The following is a 16136-nucleotide window of genomic DNA, read 5'->3' as shown; positions in this document are numbered from 1 at the left end:
GCTGAAGATTTTGTTTTTTGATTTTGTTTTTTTCTAGCGATGGTCGCACAGGAAGACTGCGTGGAAACACGCGCGGCATTTCAAAGGAGGATGCGCTTTGGAACTTCAAGTTGGAAGTGATCAAACCGGTCGTCGATCAGGAGTTAAGGGAGCGTTCTTTTATTACGTAACGCAGTAGGGGGAGGGGGTAGGAGGTTGTGTTACGCTCCATACAAATTTTTAAAATTTGTATGGAAATTTTGTTACGAGGGGGAGGGGTCTAAAAGTCCGATTTTTCGCGTTACGTAATAAAGAACGCTCCTAAACTATTACAGCTTCCGGCAGCTGAGGGCCAAGAAGATAATCCCGAAAAAGGAGACTGCTAGCATATCCTAGACGAGCTGGTGCATACTCAGGTGCATCCGACCATGAGCTGATTGCTTAAAATAATAATAATTTAAAACTGAAAAACCCCAAGCTTTTTTCTTTATTTAACTTTAGTACCAAATGTTCATTACTCTTCATAAAAAAGGTTTACTTTTTACTCAAAAGTCGATACTTTTACTGTAACAGTAGTTTTCCAACGAAAAAGTACTGTGGCATTAAAAGTAGGTGTACTTTTTGATCCAAACATTTTATACTTTCTACTGAAATTCTCCAATACGTAGTTTTATCTCAACCCACGAAGCTTTTGGCCCAACAGTAGTTTTTCTTTGTGTGGACGAGTTATGGCAATATTGGTATCAAAATTCATGGTTTTTGATACTGAACATGAAAATTGCAATTGCCTTTCGGTAATGAATCTGATATCCAGAATAAAATCGAACGTGAAGCAGAGGTACTTCCGAACATCTTCCACTGCGGTAAATTCAAAAAAAAACCCTAGTGGGAAGATTCATCCGCCTACGATTGAAGACATATCATCCACGAAAATCGAGACAAATGAAGTTTGACAGCAGGAGTATGTATGTTTCATCTTCGTTTGAGTTGACTGATTTTGTTGTTATCACTTTTTTATTTTAAACGGTTTTTGCTACTGATTAAACATGAAATAAAACATTACTTGAAATAAAACTTTCATTTAATTATTTGAAACATAAAATTCTATCCATTCTGACAACACTGCCAAACGCGATGGATGATGCCCTGTTGTAGTTTTTTGTCTACGGTGTCGACTGAGCATCTGTCAAATTTCGCTGGTTCCTGAGCTGGTTTCAAAACAGTTAGCGAGTCGGCATCTCTTCCTCTTAGTTTGTGCCTAAGAGGAAGAGGTGCCAATGAGCTTCTTGTTTTTCTTTTCCACCTCTTTTTTTTTGACAACATTGTGCCCTATCAAACATTTCGACGGGGTAGTGCGAAGAGGGATACCGAGTTGCCAGAAAGTGTCATTCTGTTGCATCCTACTGCTTGTAGCGCACGCGTTTGTTTTGATTGGAGTGTGTGGTTTTGATTTTCAATTTTTTTGTATTTTTAACATGAAGTGTACGGTTATTGGGTGTGGGAGGACACAAGCTGAGGAAGCAGTTCCGGCGAGAGCGCCAGCCAAAAATCATCGGATCTTCGCCAGTTTCCAGAATGGTAAGTGCGTGGGTGACGAAAACCGTTCCGGGTTCTGAATACAGAAGACATTTTGCTGAAGATTTTGTTTTTGATTTTGTTTTTTCTAGCGATGGTCGCACAGGAAGACTGCGTGGAAACACGCGCGGCATTTCCAAAGGAGGATGCGCTTTGGAACTTCAAGTTGGAAGTGATCAAACCGGTCGTCGATCAGGAGTTAAGGGAGCGTTCTTTTATTACGTAACGCAGTAGGGGGGGAGGGGGGGTAGGAGGCCGTGTTACGCTCCATACAAATTTTTTAAAATTTGTATGGAAATTTTGTTACGAGGGGGGGGAGGGGGTCTAAAAGTCCGATTTTTCGCGTTACGTAATAAAAGAACGCTCCCTAAACTATTACAGCTTCCGGCAGCTGAGGGCCAAGAAGATAATCCCGAAAAAGGAGACTGCTAGCATATCCTAGACGAGCTGGTGCATACTCGGGTGCATCCGACCATGAGCTGATTGCTTAAAATAATAATAATTTAAAACTGAAAAACCCCAAGCTTTTTTCTTTATTTAACTTTAGTACCAAATGTTCATTACTCTTCATAAAAAAGGTTTACTTTTTACTCAAAAGTCGATACTTTTACTGTAACAGTAGTTTTCCAACGAAAAAGTACTGTGGCATTAAAAGTAGGTGTACTTTGATCCAAACATTTTATACTTTCTACTGAAATTCTCCAATACGTAGTTTTATCTCAACCCACGAAGCTTTTGGCCCAACAGTAGTTTTTCTTTGTGTGGACGAGTTATGGCAATATTGGTATCAAAATTCATGGTTTTGATACTGAACATGAAAATTGCAATTGCCTTTCGGTAATGAATCTGATATCCAGAATAAAATCGAACGTGAAGCAGAGGTACTTCCGAACATCTTCCACTGCGGTAAATTCAAAAAAACCCTAGTGGGAAGATTCATCCGCCTACGATTGAAGACATATCATCCACGAAAATCGAGACAAATGAAGTTTGACAGCAGGAGTATGTATGTTTCATCTTCGTTTGAGTTGACTGATTTTGTTGTTATCACTTTTTTATTTTAAACGGTTTTTGCTACTGATTAAACATGAAATAAAACATTACTTGAAATAAAACTTTCATTTAATTATTTGAAACATAAAATTCTATCCATTCTGACAACACTGCCAAACGCGATGGATGATGCCCTGTTGTAGTTTTTTGTCTACGGTGTCGACTGAGCATCTGTCAAATTTCGCTGGTTCCTGAGCTGGTTTCAAAACAGTTAGCGAGTCGGCATCTCTTCCTCTTAGGTTTGTGCTGCTCGGTGGTTCAGTTGTGTTTTTTTTTCGTTTGCTGGTGGAAAGGGTAAAAATTCGCGAGTTTTGTGTGTGGACTTTGGGAGGCGACTAGTTTTCCCACATTTTCCTCTTATTTCGCATCGTTTTGGCACCTCGGAGGTGCGAACATTGTTCTGTAAAGTGCACACTCATTGGTTTAAAACCTGGAAAAGTGGTTCACAGGTGGCATGATTTGGTGATTTTTCGGGAAGAGAACAATCTTGGCGTTGTTGCGTTTCTTGAATGCCTCTTTTTTCCTCCTTTGATTCTCTTGCTTGACTCGCAAGACCGTTTTCGTTGGCGCTGCTGCCCCTCCCGTCTGGTCGTTTGTGCTGCTGCGGTGAAGAAAATTCAGTCTACGCGAAACAAGTTCGCGACTTTTACGCCACTGTGTGTGTGTATGACTTTCCGCGTTTGTCGAAACGCTGCTGCTGGATCACGTTTTTGGCTCGGAGGCTGCGGCTAGGTGAGTGATTTTATTTATTTTGTCAATAATACATTTTTTAGAACTCAATTTGTTCACTTGAAACATCAAAACAACCATGAAACAGTTGTCCACATTCGCTCTATGGATTAAAAATAAGAATGATAATTAGAATTTTAGAGTTTTTGATAGTTTTGAATTTTAAATTAAGAATTTTAGAATCATAGAATTTGAAAATTTTTGAATTTAAACATTTTAGAATTTTAGAATTTTAGAATTTTAGAATTTCAGAATTTTAGAATTTAAGAATTGTAGAATTTTAGAATTTTAGAATTTTATAAATGTAAAATTTTAGAATTTTAGAATTTTAGAATTTTAGAATTTTAGAATTTTAGAATTTTAGAATTTTAGAATTTAAGAATTTAAGAATTTAAGAATTGTAGAATTTTAGAATTTTAGAATTTTAGAATATTAGAATTTTTGAATTTTTGAATTTTAGAATTTTAGAATTTTTGAATTTCAGAATTTTAAAATTTTAGAATTTAGGAATTTTATAGTTTTAAAATTTTACGATTTTGGAATTTTAGGATTAAGGATAAAATTTTAATATTTCCTAATTTTATAATTTTATAATTTTAAAATTATTAGAATTTTAGAATGTGAATGCCTGGCACGAACACTGAAAGCGTGTTCTAGCGTGTTGCTCGTACTGACTCAGAGCAAGGGGGAGATGTAGGTGTAAGGGCAGTGCGTGTTCCTTAAGAACCTGGTCCATAAGATCGGTCAAGGCCAAGAATTTTATATATTTAGAACTTTAGAAATTCAGAGTTTTAAGTAATTCGGATTTTTAAAAGTTAAGAATTTTAAGTTTTTTTTTTAATTTTAGAATTATAAATTTTAGAACTGTACAATTTCAGAGTTAATGTAGGATTTGAATTTAAGAATTTAAGTTTTTTAGAATGTTTAAATTTCTAAATGTTCACATTTTAAAATAGTCAGTATTTTAGTATTTTAGAATTAAAAAAAAAGTTTCGTTCAGTTTCGTTCTATACTGAAATTCCACTAAATTTCCAGAATTCTTTCCCGTTTCAAATCCGGATACTTTGAAAGTCGTTTAAGTTTAGGGCATCTCTGCAAGGTATCCAATCCATCTATCGCTTGGTTAAATAGTAAACACGGTTTTTGCAAGCTTCCTAACTATTGTTGATCATAAACAATTTCATTAAAATCTTTTCTACAGTAACTCGTCGCACTGACCTGGTCCAAAGTGACAATAGGTATGACTTGTTTGCTCTTGACCTTAGCTTTCCTAAATTGAATTAAGCCTATCAGCAGCGTCAACAAGCTCTATTGAATTTTGGAATGCAAACTACAAACATCATCACGCCCCTCTTCTTTGTAATCGTATTTATCCCAACGTTTTAAGTGCGCTCAACACACAACATTTTTTTTTATTGTAGCTCAATGTACTGTTGTAAATGTTTGCGTTCATTCTCTCTGCTGCTGTCGCTCTCTCTCTCTCTATCTCGGTACATTCACTGATATGTTGCTCACTTTTTTCACAGTCTCCATCTCTCTGTATTTGTTGCAGGGACGGCCGAGCAGCTCACAACATACTTCATGCCAGCAGTGTCGAGTTGAACAGGCGCTCGACGTTGATCATCGCAGCAGCAGCACCAAGTTATTGCCTCAGTCAGTGGGCTTTCGATTTCGTTACCCGCCTAGTGTGTAAAGTGTATAAGGGGCGCACAATTACCCAAGAAGAAATAATTTCGTTCTGTAATTACGCCGAGAAGAGGTGGGGAAGACGAAGCATACCTGATACTGTAGGTGTACGAAGAGCTGGGGATTAAGTCAAGGAATCGGGAGGAGATAAGGCTTCCTCAAGTGTTGTGAATTTTGTGGTTCCTACGCGTTGGCGAAATAAAGAAGCAGCGAAAAAAAAATAATCGCCTAAACACATATCTCAAGAGTGTCTGTGGGTGTGGGTTTTGTGTGAAACCGGGAAGAGAATCTAATTTCGAGTGGTGGCATATGCAAAGCAGCAGCAGCAGTAGATTTCAAAGTTCAGTGACCAGCGGCAGAACCAGGAAGCGAGGAGAGTTTTTGGCAGCTGCAGAGTCTAGTAGTTCTCTCGCAATTCAGCTCAGCTGCACGCAGACGAAACAGGTGCCCCTTGCTTACGTACTTGAACCGTCGCACCTGCACGCGCCGCGAACGTCCCAAAGTTTGCAGAAACGAAACAGGGCAGGTGAGTTCTGGTGGGCACAACTTCACTCGATCATTTTCATAAATTATCGGTTGGAGTTCGTGTTTGCTCCGGTTGGTGATGAGCTCATTTTTGTTTTTATGGAAGTAAGGTCTTCTTCTTGGTTTGGCTTGACTGATCACGTTTTGGTGCAGAACTGAAAATTCATGGTTGTGCACTTCTCTATCAAATCTCGATTTATCATGTCGTGAGTCAGATTCTTGGAAAGGGGAAATAGTCACCAATATGAAAATAAACATCATACAAAAAAGAGTGCAAAATTTAATGTTGGGCTGCATTGGCAAAAAGGATAAAGGAACTAACCTGACCGAAAAAAACACCTGCAAAAAAAATATAGCAAGCCAGAGTCTCAACAAGCAAAAAGTGTTTAAAAATGCATTTTTACTAGTTAACCCTCTACAACCCAACCCCGCCTTTAGACGGGCTTCGATTTGAAAAATCGCCAAAAATCCATTTTTCAACCAATTTTTGATCTTCAAAATGCATTGTAAAGAAGAACTCTTAAAATTTCAGAAAATTTATGGGTTGGAAGTTTTACTTGTTTTATGTGACTTTGCCAATGTTTTTAAAAATGTCATTTTTTTAGGGGTCAACTTTGGCTGTGTTTTTTACTAACATGTCCTATATTTTAAGTAAAAATAAGTATGCAGTAATTTTTCTAGGGTCCTAGGCTATGCTTCTACGCATTTTTTTTGCAATTTAAATGATAATGGTGCCATTCTATAGCAGAAAATGTAAAAAACAAGCAACAAATTGGAAAAGTGACTTAAAAACATGAAAAAATTAAATAGGCAAGATGTAATGATAGGAGGTGGAAGAATAGGCCAAAATTTAATATTTTGTATTTAATACTACCAAAAACAAACATAAACTAAACAAGATAAATGCAAATTAAAATACTGAAAATAAAACAAGAAAAACATAAAACAAGAGAAGTAAAGTTTTTCGTAGAACAAAAGTTGCTCAAAATGACCTCCTAAACACGGGGAAAATAAAAAAAATCGAAAAAAAAATTTGGGCAGTAGAGGGTTAAGTTGTTTTGCAATTATTAGTTTTCAAAAAAAGTAAGATTTGACGAAAACAAAAAAAAAATGCGTTTAAATCAACCCAAACATGCTAAAAATGTTTTTAAACGTAGAGGAATGCATTTTGCATCAATTTCATCTGACTGCACTTAAATTTCCTTTAAGTTTTTTGAAAAAAAAAAATGTGTTTGCCACTTGATTTTTTGGGCCACTTTCAAAGGGGGAAGAATTGGTTGGTTGACAAAACCTTTAAATAAAATTTGTACCAGCCTGAATAAAAAAGTGGTAATTTTTTCTATTTTTATTAGTTAATTAGTATACCTAAACAAAAACTAGACTTGTTTTCTGATGAAACAACACATTTTTAATTACAAAAAATGTTTTGTTTTTGATTTGCTTATATACAAAATTTTATTTGTTTTTGTAGGGCGAATTATAGAAATAAAATTCAGCAATTATTGCTGTTATTTCAGTAATGTTCCTTAAATTTACATTATTTCCACTCTGAAGTGAAATAATCAATCAATAAATGATTGGATAGTTGATTAAATCATAAAAGAGCAATTCCAGCCCAAAACTGGAATTTTTTAAGTATTTTTTTCTCGACCCTCTCCGATTTCAATGAAACTTTGTAGATATGTTATCCTACCTTTATATAAGCCATTTTTGTGTATATGGAGCCAGTTACACTTGATAGTAACATTTGATAAGGGCGTAAGTGTTTTAAATATTTTTGTATTTCGTAATTTAAATATTGCTGTATCTCGAAGCTGTTGCATCGTATCAAAAAGTGGTCAAAGACAAACTTGTAGGAAATTTGACGGGCTTTCCGAAAAAAATACACTGAAAGAAAAAAACACTCCACTTTTATGAGATTTTTTGATTTTTAAGTTTTTTTTCGTTCAAAATTTTTGTGGAAATAGCCTAAGATGTTACAAAAAGACTCACGAAAAATGCAGGATGGAGCAACTCACTTAAAAAAATACAAAAATAATTTACTGAAACCTTTTTTTTTTCAAAAGTGCTCTAAACATCAAAATTTTCAAAATCCGAACACGAGAGTCGATTCTCTAGACAATTTTACATAAAAGTCTCCATATTGACCATTGTCCAAGTCCAATCCTTGTGAAGTTACATCGGTTTTAAAAATAAGCCCGTACATCAAATTGAAATGTGGTCAAAGGCAAACTTACGGGAAATTGGACGAGCTAAAAATATTTTCGAGACTGAAAAATCAAGTCTGTCATATAGAAATTACGAAAAACCATCAAAAAACCTATTTTTTCATTATTTCTATTTTTTAAAACCGCTGTAACTTCACAAGGATTGGACTTAGGACAATGGTCAATATGGAGACTTTTATGTAAAATTGTCTGGGTAATCGATTCCCACTACCAGTTTTTGAAAATTTCGACGTTTAGACCACTTACAAGTAACAGTTTCAGTAAATTATTTTTATATTTTTTTAAGTGGGTTGCTCCATTCTGCATTTTTCGTGAGTCTTTCTGTAACATCTCAGGCTATTTTCACAAAAATTTTGAACGAAAAAAAATCGTGGCCTCACCCTCAAATTTGACTTGTAAACTTAAAAATCAAAAAATCTCATAAAAGTGGAGTGTTTTTTCTTTCAGTGTTTTTTTTCGGAAAGCCCGTCAAATTTCCTACAAGTTTGTCTTGACCACTTTTTGATACGACGCAACGGCTTCGAGATACAGCAATATTCAAATTACGAAATACAAAAATATTTAAAACACTTACGCCCTTCTCAAATGTCACTATCGAGTGTAACTGGCTCCTAGGATAACATGTCTACAAAGTTTCATTGAAATCGGAGAGGGTTGGGTACAATCGATTCCCTATTTGACATGGAATTGCTCAACATAGAAATGCTGCTTTGTTGTATATTTTCACTAGTGGCCATGGCCGATTTCAGGGGTCGAACGCAAAACACTTATTAAAGCTAAAATGACAATTAAATGTCAGTCAATATTGTTTTGAATGATGCCGAACACGCCAAATAAAAGATTGGTTTACAAATATCTGTTTAAATTGTGATTTTATTGATTGCGTTGTGCAAAGTTACGAAAAAAACTGGTACACGTAAATTTCGTTTAAAATTTTTAAAATCACATTTTGTCATTTAAAATTAATTTAAAAAAACATGTTTTTCATTTTTTTTTTATATGATTTAGGGGCCTGGTTAAAGTCGAGAGGCATAAACTTTAATTAATATTTGAAACGGCCTTATGATATAAAATAAAAGCGATTTTTTACAAAAATCTGAATCAAAATAAAAAATTTAAATGGCTTCATTCTTTTAAATTACATTTAATTTGATGCAATCAAAAAGAACTTAAGTGGAATTTTGTATAAAGTGCACCGTTTTCAACTTACAGCATTTTTTCAGGTAACTGTTTTTCAATGTTTAGAAATAGTGCTCATTTTTGCCAATCCTTGACTTTTTTTTGAAAGCTTAGAAAAATCCCTGCATTTTGCTCTTTTGAACTTTGTTGCTGAAATATAGCCGTGCAAAGACAAAAAAAAACCTTCGATTTTTATCACTGATATTGGGGACTAATGGTCTGATTTCCAATGTTGAAAAATGAAAATTACTTGATTTTTTTTTACTATGTTCCATTAAAAAAAGAAATCGAAATTTAGCTAACTTTTCAACAACAAGTACGGAGGCACACCATTTATTTTGGTCAAATTCTTGCTGTAATTTTAATTTGGCCTGTAAGTCAGGTTTGTGAATTAGCAGGGTCTATTTTAAACAATTCCACATTGATACATTTAGCTAAAACTTCAGTTAATTCAACAAAACAAAAGCTGTTTCACCAATTACAAAAAAAGTCAAGCCAAAAATATTGCAGTTATTTTTTCTTACTAGTTTATGGTAGGGGAAATATACCCTTTCTAATCAAACACCTATCTTCGTCATATGAAGAGTTTGATGCTCGATTAAAGCTCCAAAAATACTATTTAGGCTATAAACTTACCAGTAACAGCACCTCCTCGAGTAAGCACGCAAATGTATGCGACTTACTGACCAAAAAGATCAAATTTAATGCACTTTTGATCATAATTTCTATTTTGCGAGACCATTTCTCATCATTTTGGTGGCACACACATCCACACGCAAGATCAGAGGTTAACTGCTTAACGAAAGTCGCCATCAATATCTTTTCACTTGCGCTAACGATTTCAAAGCGCTTAAGATATAAAATTGCTTCCAACTACCGGCAACATGCTCTTTTGCACATTAGTTAGTCACTCACTTGAAAAAAAAATCCCGAAACATGTAAATAATTAGCAAGCGCCATCAACAAAACAAACGCGCCAAGTCTTTTGACGTTTCAATTTTGACGACCCATTCCAATCGAAGGCTGAAGAAAACCGAGCGAGAAGCGAAGGCAAATAAAGAACAAAGGGTGGCCGCCAACACCAACAGCAGCGCCTGTTGGAGTGAGCCAGTGATGCCAGAAAATTTCCTCTATAAATGCCACTTTTCGTGAATGTTCGCTTAAAACTTCATCAATTTGGGCAGCACTAAGCACACCTAAAAGAGCGCTGGAAGGAAAAAAGAACTAAGCTGAAAATAGTAAAATGGGCGTGGCCCAAAGCACTCGACTGATTGGAATGCATTTTTGAAATATTTTTTTTTAAATGCTTGTAGAAGGATTAGCATAGCTTTAAATAAAAGTGAAAATAGACAGAAATGTTCACAAAAAGTTGTTCTACTCGTTGGTGTACTTGGTTTTAGTAAATTTCAAGGAACACTCCAGATTATCTAGCATCATTCAATCACGACCGCTTATTAGGCTTAAAATGGGTATATTTCCCTTATGTGATTTATGTGGCTTGGTACATCAATATTCTTTAAAGTTTGGAGATTTGTATCGAAAAATAAAAAAAGTGTTTCACATACAGCTACTTTCACTCACCTAAAACAACCAAATACAAACTCCGTGCTGCAGCAACCTCATTAGCATTCGCGTCCGTTGCTTCTCGACGTCGCCGAAAACAACAGCAACAAAAAAAAAACGCAACATCAAATTCCAACAACCACCCCAATCGCCAACAATTGAGGGATCGAATCGGAAAGAAATGATTTGAAATTACTTCTTTCTCGTTCGCTTTTCACGCGTAACGGCGAATTCTTTCAGTTTGTGTGGGTGCGGAGATGTAAACCATAAACCACCACAAGTTTACGTTTTGCACTGTGCTGGTTTTTGGATTGCCAGTTTTAAGTTGTGTTTTTGCTGTTTAACCCCCACCCGCAATATAAGTTTCACTTGACCGTGGAGAAGAGCTTTGAAGCGCGATCTGGCCGGAAAAAAGGTGTCCTTGAAGTTAACCAGAGCACACCACTGATCGGCGGCGGTTCAGGGTTAGATCACTATAGTTGGATGATGGTTGAACTAAGGTGAGAAGGTTTTTTTTAAATCTGAGGTTTGAATATTTGTTTTTGTTTGCAAACTGTTTGAATTCGGATAGTCGAATTATGAATAGTTTAAGCCTGTTTGTTTTTTTTTACAGAGATTTATTCAATTGAATTGAATACATAAGCATTTTAAATTTGAGTGGTTTTCCAACTTCGTTTTCGTTTAGTAATTTTTCCATGCAAAATAACAAATTTAACTTTTAAGTGTCATAGGTTTTATTTTGTCGGAGCCCTTTATCAAAAAATCTGTAAAGTACTTTTCGATTGCAAATTCAATTTTGCATTAAAAAATAATGTCAAACTTGTTTTTGCATGAAACTTCGATTTATTCCAAAAATCACTATTTTTTCAAAAATTTATAACTCGGCGGCAGATTTTTTGACCAAAAAATCTGCAATTTTTTTCCGTGCACCTATTTTTTTCTCAAAAGTCCTCAACAATACCTACAACTTTGCCGAAGACACCAAATTGATCAGAAAATTCACTCAAAAGTTACAGCTGTTTGAATATTTACATACCATTTTTGTATGGACAGCTGCCAAAATTGTATGGAGACTTGTATGGGTGAACCAATGACACAAAATAACTTATTTGGTTATAGGGAAGGCCCCCACAAAGTTTAAGTCAAATAAAAAAATACAAAAAATAAAAATGGTCGAAATCGGCCGATTTCGTATAATGAAACGCTACATATGTGATTTTTCCCTATCTTAATGTGGGTGTCAGGTTATGATGCGGGTTTGTAAAAATTTAGTTTTTGTAGAGTTTAGTATTTTAACCATAAAAATCTGCTTTTTGTACTTTGCATTTAGTTACTTAGGAACAAAATAAGAAATAGTGAATTTAGTAATTCTATAAGTCAAAATTTCCATAGGGGTAATGCTCCGCCAACTCACACAGCAGTTGCCCCGACCCCTCTTAGATTTGCGTGAAACTTTATCCTAAGGGGTAACTTTTGTTCCTGATCACGAATTCGAGGTCCATTTTTTTTCAATCTCGTGATGGAGGGGCGGTACGACCGCTTCCGTTTTTGAACATGCAAAAAAAGATAATTTGCAGCCTGAAACGGTGATGAGATAGAAATTTCGTATCAAAGGAACTTATATGTAAAATACTTTTTTTTTTTTTAATTTATATTTATTCAAATTTCTTTTCCATGTACATTCATTCAGTTAAAATATTATTGAGTGTCCAATCACAAACGATGACTTTTCACCTCAATTTTAAATACTAGCAACTTTCATTTATTCATGAAATATTGTAGCTTTCGCTATTCAGTGATTTCAAATGTAGGAGGTCCTACATGTACAAAAGGGAAAAGGGATACCTTAAAACTAACTTATAAACTATATAAAGAGCGGATCAATGCAGCTGAAGACTGCAATGATTTTTGTCGAAATGCATCAATTATCTTATTGGACATAACATCCAAAGTGTCAACTTCGGCTAATTGATGAAGTTCACTGGTGCTGAACCAGGAGGAAGTTTCAGAATCATTTTCAGAATTTTGTTCTGAATCCTCTGAAGTTTTTTCTTCCTGGTTAAGCAACAGCTTGTCCAGATCGGCACAGCATAAAGCATGGCAGGTCTGAAAATTTGTTTATAAATTAACAGTTTATTCTTGAGACAAAGTCTAGAATTCCTGTTTATAAGTGGATACAAACATTTAATATATTTGTTACATTTAACCTGGATACTTTCAATGTGATCCTTGTAAGTAAGGTTTTGTCAAAACCAAGTCCAAGATATTTCACTTGATCCTCCCACTTTAAATTTACCTCATTCATCTTTATAATGTGATGACTTTTGGTTTAAGAAAATCAGCCCTTGGTTTGTGAGGGAAAATAATAAGTTGAGTTTTTGCAGCATTTGGAGTAATTTTCCATTCTTTCAAATAAGAATTGAAAATATCCAAGCTTTTGTAATCTTCTTGTGATGACACGAAGGCTTCTGCCTTTGGCGGAGATGCTTGTGTCATCAGCAAAAAGTGATTTCTGACATCCTGGGGGCAAATCAGGCAAGTCAGAAGTAAAAATATTGTATAAAATTGGACCCAAAATGCTTCCTTGAGGGACGCCAGCACGTACAGGTAGTTGATCAGATTTGCTATTCTGATAACATACCTGCAGAGTACGATCCGTCAAATAATTTTGAATAATTTTCACGATATAAATCGGAAAATTAAACCTTTTCAATTTCGCAATCAAACCTTTATGCCAAACACTGTCAAATGCTTTTTCTATGTCTAGAAGAGCAGCGCCAGTAGAATAGCCCTCAGATTTGTTGCTTCGAATTAAATTTGAAACTCTCAACAACTGATGAGTAGTTGAATGCCCAAGGCGAAATCCAAACTGCTCATCAGCGAAAATTGAATTTTCATTAATGTGCGTCATCATTCTATTAAGAATTATTCTTTCGAATAATTTACTAATAGATGAAAGCAAACTAATGGGCCGATAGCTTGAGGCTTCAGCAGGATTTTTATCCGGTTTCAAAATCGGAATTACTTTGGCATTTTTCCAACTACTGGGAAAATATGCCAAATCAAAACATTTGTTGAAAATTTTGACCAAGCAACTTAAAGTTGCTTCTGGTAATTTTTAATTAAAATGTAAAAATGCCATCCTCACCAGGGGCTTTCATATTTTTAAATTTTTTGATAATAGATTTTATTTCATTCAGATCCGTATTAAAAACTTCATCTGATGAAAATTCTTGTTCAACAATATTCTGAAATTCTATTGAAATTTGATTTTCAATAGGACTCAAAACATTCAAGTTGAAATTATGAGCACTCTCAAACTGCTGAGCAAGTTTTTGAGCTTTTTCCCCATTAGTTAATAGAATATTATCACCATCTTTTAAAGAAGGGATGGGTTTTGAGGTTTCTTAAGAACCTTTGAAAGTTTCCAAAAGGTTTGGAATAAGGTTTAATTTGTTCGACATCTCTTGCGAACTTTTCATTTCGCAGGAGAGTGAATCTGTGGTCAATAACCTTTTGCAAATCTTTTGAATTCGCTTCAGTGCAGGATCACGAGAACGTTGATACTGTCTTCGGCGAACATTTTCAGACGAATCAGAAGCTGAAGATCGTCATCAATAATGGGAGAATCAAATTTGACTTGGACTTTAGGAATAGCAATATTCCTAGCATCCAAAATTGCATTAGTTAAAGATTCCAAGGCTGAATCAATATCAGCTTTGGTTTCTAAAACAAAATCATGATTTAAATTATTCTCAATATGATGCTGATACCTGTCCCAATTAGCTTTGTGGTAATTAAACACAGAACTATTGGGTCTGGTAACTGCTTCATGAGAAAGTGAAAAAGTTACTGGAAGGTGATCAGAATCAAAATCAGCATGAGTCACTAAAGGACCACAATACTGACTTTGATTTGTCAAAACCAAATCAATTGTTGATGGATTTCTAACAGAAGAAAAGCAAGTTGGCCCATTCGGGTATAAAACCGAATAAAGACCAGAAGTGCAATCTCTGAACAGAATTTTACCATTGGAATTTACTTTTGAATTATTCCAAGATTGGTGTTTGGCATTAAAATCACCGATGATCAAAAATCGAGATCTATGCCGAGTAAGTTTATTCAAATCCCCTTTGAAATAATTTTTATTTTCCCCAGTGCATTGGAATGGCAAATATGCAGCTGCAATCATAATTTTCCCAAAAGAAGTTTCAAGTTCAATGCCCAAACTTTCAATAACTTTTAACTTAAAGTCACGTAACGTGCTATAAGTCATACTACGGTGGATAACTATTGCAACTCCACCGCCATTTCGATTCATTCGGTTATTAGTTATAACTTTATAATCTGGATCACTTTTCAAATAAGTGCCAGTTTTTAAAAATGTTTCGGTTATAACAGCAACATGCACGTTATGAACTCGTAAAAAGTCCATGATTAAACTTCAGGGTAAGAACAACATCATTCGCAAATTTTAATCCAATCTGGATTGCTTCCATCATGGATGTAGCATTACTCATTGTTTGAATCAAACCAAACAGTGAGTTTTGCAAAAAAGTCATTTTTTCAAACGTAACATCGCCGAGATCAGAAGATCCCAAAGCGTTGCCAGCAGAAAAATTTTCAAATGAAATTAGAGGTACCTGCCCAATTTCAGAAAGATTGGTAGAGGATTTAAAATTCGTGGATGAGCCCGAACCCGAAACGACGTTAGCATAAGAAATGCCATTGTTGTTACCTAACTTTTCCACGGTAGGGGTATTTCTAGAATTGTTCGAGTGAGACAACACGAACGTTTGATTTAAAGATGCAGGTACAACCTGACTTTGAGAAAATTTCGGTTTGGATTTCGGCTGATGCTTAGCACGAGAATCCAAAACCTTTTTTCTGATGGGGCAATCCCAGAAATTTGATTTGTGATTTCCACCACAATTTGCACATTTAAATTGGGTGACTTCTTTCACGGGACAATTGTCCTTGTCGTGAGAAGAATCCCCGCAAACCATGCATTTTGGAACCATGGCGCAATGATCAGTACCGTGACCGAATGCCTGGCAACGCCGGCACTGGGTCAGATTCTGGCCATTACCGCCATGTTTCTTAAAATGCTCCCACTTTACCCGTACATGGAACAAAAACTGAACTTTGTCCAAAAGTTTCAAATTGTTGATTTCATTTCTGTTGAAATGAATCAGATAAAATTGTGAAGTCAAACCAAAGCGAGAAATATTCCCGTTTGATTTTTTCTTCATTGGTATTACTTGGGATGGGGCAAAGCCAAGCAACACCTTAAGTTCGTTTTTGATCTCATCCACCGACAAGTCGTTGGAGAGACCTTTCAAGACCGCCTTGAATGGACGAGCATTCTTGGTCTCATACGTGTAGAAATTGTGTTTGTGGTTTTTCAAATAACCAACAAAAGTTTGGTGATCTTGTAAAGATTCCGTCAACAAGCGACATTCTCCTCTTCGACCAAGCTGGAACGAAACTTTCAAATTGCAAGTTTCCTTGCAATTCTTCAGTTGCGTTCGAAAGCTGGCCAAATCGGAGACGGAAGTCACTACAATTGGCGGAGCCTTTACTCGTTTCTCGACGGCAGAAGGCTCAGTACGAGGAGAA

At 35.4% G+C, this 16136-nt stretch overlaps 1 protein-coding gene across 4 annotated transcripts in view; it reads left to right on the top strand.

Moving 5' to 3' along the window:
* The first annotated feature begins 2829 nt into the window (after positions 1 to 2829).
* The window catches only part of LOC6051294 (USP6 N-terminal-like protein), a 32599-nt gene continuing 19292 nt past the window's right edge, over positions 2830 to 16136 (top strand). The window contains exons 1-3 of one of the 4 annotated variants that reach the window (XM_038259934.1): positions 2883 to 2901; positions 3161 to 3339; positions 4889 to 5548. The gene's annotated coding sequence lies outside the window, so the exon portion shown is untranslated. Of the gene's footprint in view, positions 3340 to 4862; positions 5549 to 16136 lie in introns of all 4 variants that reach the window. The other 3 variants (XM_038259933.1, XM_038259935.1, XM_038259936.1) reach the window with 3 other exon arrangements.

Source organism: Culex quinquefasciatus, chromosome 3, assembly GCF_015732765.1.
Source record: "Culex quinquefasciatus strain JHB chromosome 3, VPISU_Cqui_1.0_pri_paternal, whole genome shotgun sequence".
In the NCBI taxonomy this organism is placed as follows: domain Eukaryota; kingdom Metazoa; phylum Arthropoda; class Insecta; order Diptera; family Culicidae; genus Culex; species Culex quinquefasciatus.
Note: the sequence above shows the minus strand (reverse complement) of the source record. Positions and strands in the feature narration are given on the sequence as shown.